Here is a 6,000-nt window from a genome sequence, read left to right as displayed (position 1 = left end):
GGTTCTTAACCTGGGTTCGATCGAACCCCAGGGGTTCGGTGAGTCAGTCTCGGGGGTTCGGCGGAGGTCAAGACACACACCCGACTCATATGATTCGTGATGACAGGCCCCGCTCATTGGCTGCAGGGGATCACGCAACATCACTTGGCCTATCTGTGCTGCAGGGAATTTGGCGCGCCCAGTAGTCGAATTGTAGCTGTCGTGATGGTACGTCGTGTGATTTCTTTCTTAATATTTTAATCCCTTCATACTAACTATGTTGAGCAAAAAAAGAAAGTGGTCGGACCAATATGTACAATATGGATTCACATGTATAACGGAACGTGATGGGAGTCAGCGTCCTAACTGCATGATTTGCAATGCCAAGTTGAGCAATTCTAGTCTAGCACCGGCAAAACTAAGAGAACACTTCCTTAAGCTGCATGGAGATGGAAAATACAAGAACACAACGCTCGCTGAATCCAAGCTGAGGAGAGCCAGATTCGATGAAAAGGCTAGTCTGCCTGTTCCCATCAACAAACCGATCCTCATAGCATCGTACGAAGTTGCTTACCTGATCGCAAAGCAGGGCAAACCACACACCATTGGTGAAACACTCATAAAACAAGCTGTGTTTTGAATTTGAAAAAATCATATTTTATTTTTCCAATCAAGAAGGGTTCGGTGAATGCGCATATGAAACTGGTGGGGTTCAGTACCTCCAACAAGGTTAAGAACCACTGATCTATAGTGTATAACATATATGGAAGGGATATTTATGGAACACTGTCTCAATTTGACCAACATAAAGAGAACACAACTCATGTGACTCCCTATAATCAAGGGGTCCGCTAATTCCTGTAAGCAGTCAATCTTGCATTCACTGGGTGAAAGAGTGAAGGTGAAGTTCATTTCTTCTAACAAGCTTCAGGATACTCACCAGCTGCCTTGAGATTGAGATATCTCTTGCTGGTCCTTTTGCACTAGAGACTTTAATAAGCCCTATTTATGCACCTTTTCCCCTTTTGCATGATTTATCACTTGTTTGGTTTTAAATGAACACCATTTTAAGTATAATCTTTATTTGATGTTATGTTGCACTGATCACTTATATTAGTGCACCATTTATGTATTTATTTATGTATGTGGTTTGGTTGAGTGCCATACCCCCCCCCCCCCTTTTAAACAATATATTTAATGTTGTTCTTGGATTTAGGTATACTTTGATACTTCGGCAGCCCATACATTACTCAGCAGGTTGAAAACAAAAAAGATGACCTGATTTCCCCATCCACAAACTCAACGTTCATAAGAAAATTGTTCCCTTCGAGCTATTGTGTCCTGGTAGCAGGGAGACTTTCTCCCTGTCAGAACACACAGATCCGCATTGCCAGCTATACAGCATTGCACAATGATCATACAGACATTTTACCAACAGGATGGTGGTACAAAAGCTGATCAGTAGATTGACTTCTGTCTTTAGGAAAAATTGGAAAGTGAAGGTTGTTCGAAGATGGTCCATTAGTATCAAAATTACACTGAATTCATTAAAACATGTATATTTTATTACAATAAGTAATCTAAAATATAAAAAGTCATATAGAAACACAAATCCAAAATTATATCAGCATCTATAGATATTTTTTTAAGTACAGAAGTAGAAAATGGCAATTGTCATCTATGCAAAAAGTCAACGCATTTCCTGGTTGTTGCCACTTCTTCAGGACATCACATTTTCAAATGACAGATGCCTTGTTACATGTAATTTCAATCTAAAAGAGAAAAAATCCAAACATAAGTATATTGCGCAGCTTAGTGTTTTGAATTTACGACTATCCATCAATAATCACACTTGAAAGACAAATAAACATATAGATGCTATTCTTTTTTTCTTGATGCTATATTCTAGATTGGGTTGATAACCTATCAGTATAGGGCTGGGTTAGCTCTCTCTACCATATAATCCTTCCACACCTATATGTGTAGCTTGACCTCTGTGTGACCAGCCTGCCCATGTATGAGTTGGAATTTAGCCCGCCCCTGCTGAACATAAAGCTTATGCTTTAGGGGTCTACTAGAAAGGATGGAATGTGACACCATGCATTTAGCCAAAATTGAATCAAACAATTACTGGGCAACAGTCACTCCATTCATCAAGCACATTCCCATGTACATGTGCCTAGTATTTGCCTGGCAAAAAAATGAACATGGGAAAAGGTAGTTACTGTACACCCCTGCTCCAGAAATGGCCAGGTATGTCAATGGCAAAAATGCATGACCCTCAGTATTGTGGGGAGGGGGGTGCTTTGAGAGGGGTTCCCTAAAATCATGGTATGCCTCTCAAAGCACTGGTCCCATATGCTGATGGGTGCCAAGCTCTTTAGCACCTCTAATACCCAAAGTCGAATGCTGGCAAGGAGGGGGGAACTTTTGTAAAAGTCGGTGGTCAGCCTTTTGTTTTTAACTGCTTTTATGGGCCCTTTGAACTCTTATCCAGTTCACAATATGTGTAAGTATGGAAGATGGGGGGGACCTTACACTTGGTTGGTTTTAAATGTTGCAGGCAACTCTAAAGAGGTGACATCACAGCCCATTTTTGATAATGTTTATAGACATATTAAAGTTAAACCAATAAAAAAAATTACATTTAGAGGGTAACTCCACTTTCGTGGGAAAACAAAAATGGCAAATAAAGAAAAAAATAATATAGCATATACAAAAATGACACAAGTCATATTGTATTGAATGTTATTAAAAAGTACCTTTCCTTTTCAATCTGTAGCTCTGTAATTTTCTGAAAATGCAATGCAATATGGCTACCTGGAGTTGTTCTCTACACAGAATGTATACTGACCACACCCCAGAAACATCATTTCCTGCTTGTGTGATTTGCTCACTGATTTTTCCCGAAGTCTGCACTAAGATACAAGTCAGATATCAGGCATCCCCTGCAACAAAAATTACATTTTTGGTAAGATACTCCCAATAAAAAATCACATCGAAAGGGATGCAGGCCCAGCAGCTTTCCTCATTAGAGCCCTACAGGTGCACAACTGATTGATAATTAGGAAACCACTCCCATTAGACTCACTTTCCCACATGGATACAGACAAACACACAGTGGTTTCTTCAGAATTTGCAATAAAGTTTGTTAAAAGCCCTGCATTGTACATGGATCACCCAGAGGGGAATGTTTCTTCTCAACAAAAGTGGAGTTACTCTTTAACTCTGTAAAAACACAGTTTCAGGACTATGGAGAAATCCAGTCAGCAAATATGCCCACTGGGTTTTAACAGCTTACTGTAAACTTGACATGGGATGGCTGTCTACATTGCCTCTATTTCACCCACAGCGCTGCTCCTTAAAAGATATATATACTTAGACCTCCAAATCAGATCTATATAATAAAGTTAAAGGAGTTGCAAAGTCAGAAGGTTTTTACCTTAATGCATTCTATGCATTAGGATAAAAAGCCTTCTGTGTGCAGCAGCCGCCCCAGCACCCCCTAATACTTAGCTGAGCCCCCTCTCTGTCCAGCGATGTCCACAAGTCCCTCAGCCATCAGGGACTCTTCCTCCTGATTGGCTGAGACACAGACGTGGCACCATTGGCTCTTGTGGCTGTCAATCAAAGCCAATTAGCCAATCAGGAGAGAGCAGGCGGGGCCAAACTCTGAATATACACACAGAGCTGAAGCCCGGCTTGGGTGCCCCCATAGTAAGCTGCTTGCTGTGGGGGCACTCGACAGGAGGGTGGGGCGAGGAGCAGCGAAAAGGGACCAGAGAAGAGGAGAATCCAGGCTGCTCTGTGCACAATCTACTGAACAGAGGAGGTAAGTATAATATGTTTGTTATTGTAAACAAAAATGAGACTTTACAATCCCTTTAACTAGTTTAAATCATGCATGAAATTATATATACATACAGTACAGACCAAAAGTTTGGACACACCTTCTCATTCAAAGAGTTTTCTTTATTTTCATGACTATGAAAATTGTAGAGTCGCACTTCAAGAGGTAGTCACCTGAAATGGTCTTCCTACAGTCTTGAAGGAGTTCCCAGAGATGCTTAGCACTTGTTGGCCCTTTTGCCTTCACTCTGCGGTCCAGCTCACCCTAAACCATCTCGATTGGGTTCAGGTCCGGTGACTGTGGAGGCCAGGTCATCTGGCGCAGCACTCCATCACTCTCCTTTTTGGTCAAATAGCCCTTACACAGCCTGGAGGTGTGTTTAGGGTCATTGTCCTGTTGAAAAATAAATGATGGTCCAAATAAACGCAAACCGGATGGAATAGCATGCCGCTGCAAGATGCTGTGGTAACCATGCTGGTTCAGTATGCCTTCAATTTTGAATAAATCCCCAACAGTGTCACCAGCACAGCACCCCCACACCATCACACCTCCTCCTCCATGCTTCACGGTGGGAACCAGGCATGTAGAGTCCATCCGTTCACCTTTTCTGCGTCGCACAAAGACACGGTGGTTGGAACCAAAGATCTCAGATTTGGACTCATCAGACCAAAGCACAGATTTCCCCTGGTCTAATGTCCATTCCTTGTGTTCTTTAGCCCAAATAAATCTCTTCTCCTTGTTGCCTTTCTTTAGCAGTGGTTTCCTAGCAGATATTCTACCATGAAGGCCTGATTCACACAGTCTCCTCTTAACAGTTGTTCTAGAGATGTGTCTGCTGCTAGAACTCCGTGTGCCATTGACCTGGTCTCTAATCTGAGCTGCTGTTAACCTGCGATTTATGAGGCTGGTGACTCGGATGAACTTATCCTCCGCAGCAGAGGTGACTCTTGGTCTTCCTTTCCTGGGGCGGTCCGCATGTGAGCCACTTTCTTTGTAGCGCTTGATGGTTTTTGTGATTGCACTTGGGGACACTTACAAAGTTTTCCCAATTTTTCGGACTGACTGACCTTCATTTCTTAAAGTAATGATGGCCACTCGTTTTCCTGTACTTAGCTGCTTTTTTCTTGCCATAATACAAATTCTAACAGTCTATTCAGTAGGACTATCAGCTGTGTATCCACCTGACTTCTGCACAACACAACTGATGGTCCCAACCCCATTTATAAGGCAAGAAATCACACTTATTATACCTGACAGGGCACACCTGTGAAGTGAAAATCATTTCAGGTGACTTCCTCTTGAAGTGTGACTCTACAATTTTCATAGTCATGAAAATAAAGAAAACTCTTTGAATGAGAAAGTGTGTCCAAACTTTTGGTCTGTACTGTATGTGCAGTAAATAAACCAACATAAAAATGCTAAGTCCAAACAATACTGTACATCTATGAATTCCTTCCAATGAAATTACTTAATTCAATGTGCTTTCCAGTGCTTCGTGCAACACTCTGTGATTTATAGCACTTACCAGATATCATTGACTTTGTACTTTTCAGTTACAGAAGTCTCCAAGGCATATGGATATTACCTTCCTGGGTCTCCGCAGGAAACAAGCAGCTCCTTTCTCTCCTTCTCCAACACTCTCCTTGAGTAAAGTTTGATACACACTATACAATTTCCTTTAGATTTACCAAAACCATACAATATGAGGTCAAAACTAAACGCTTTCAATTTTGTATGATATCAGGCAGGCCCTTGCATTACTTCATGAAGGTAAATCTAAAGGAACTCAAACAACAATAGTTGTATAGTGTTTATCCAGCTTTACTTTACAATAAATCCATTATCCTCAGATGTCATACAAGGAAACAGAAGGGGATCCCACATAGGATAATTCCATTTTATTTAAAATAAGCCATTAAAACAATTCCATTCCACTCACGTGTAAGCATTAGTAAGATCCCATATAGGACCAGGAAGCGCGGAGTGTTGCATGAAGCACTGGAAAGTCATAGGAGCTGCACTGAAGCACTTTTTCTTTGAATTAAGTAATGTAATTGGAAGGAATCATAGATGAACTGTTTGGACTTATCATCGTTGCACTTTTATGTTGGTTTATTCTCTGAAAGTATATGATTTCATGCATGATTTAAACTACCGTATTTTCCGGCGTA

The sequence above is a fragment of the Pelophylax lessonae genome (assembly GCF_965119305.1).
Source record: "Pelophylax lessonae genome assembly, chromosome: 1".
Lineage (NCBI taxonomy): Eukaryota > Metazoa > Chordata > Amphibia > Anura > Ranidae > Pelophylax > Pelophylax lessonae.
Note: the sequence above shows the minus strand (reverse complement) of the source record.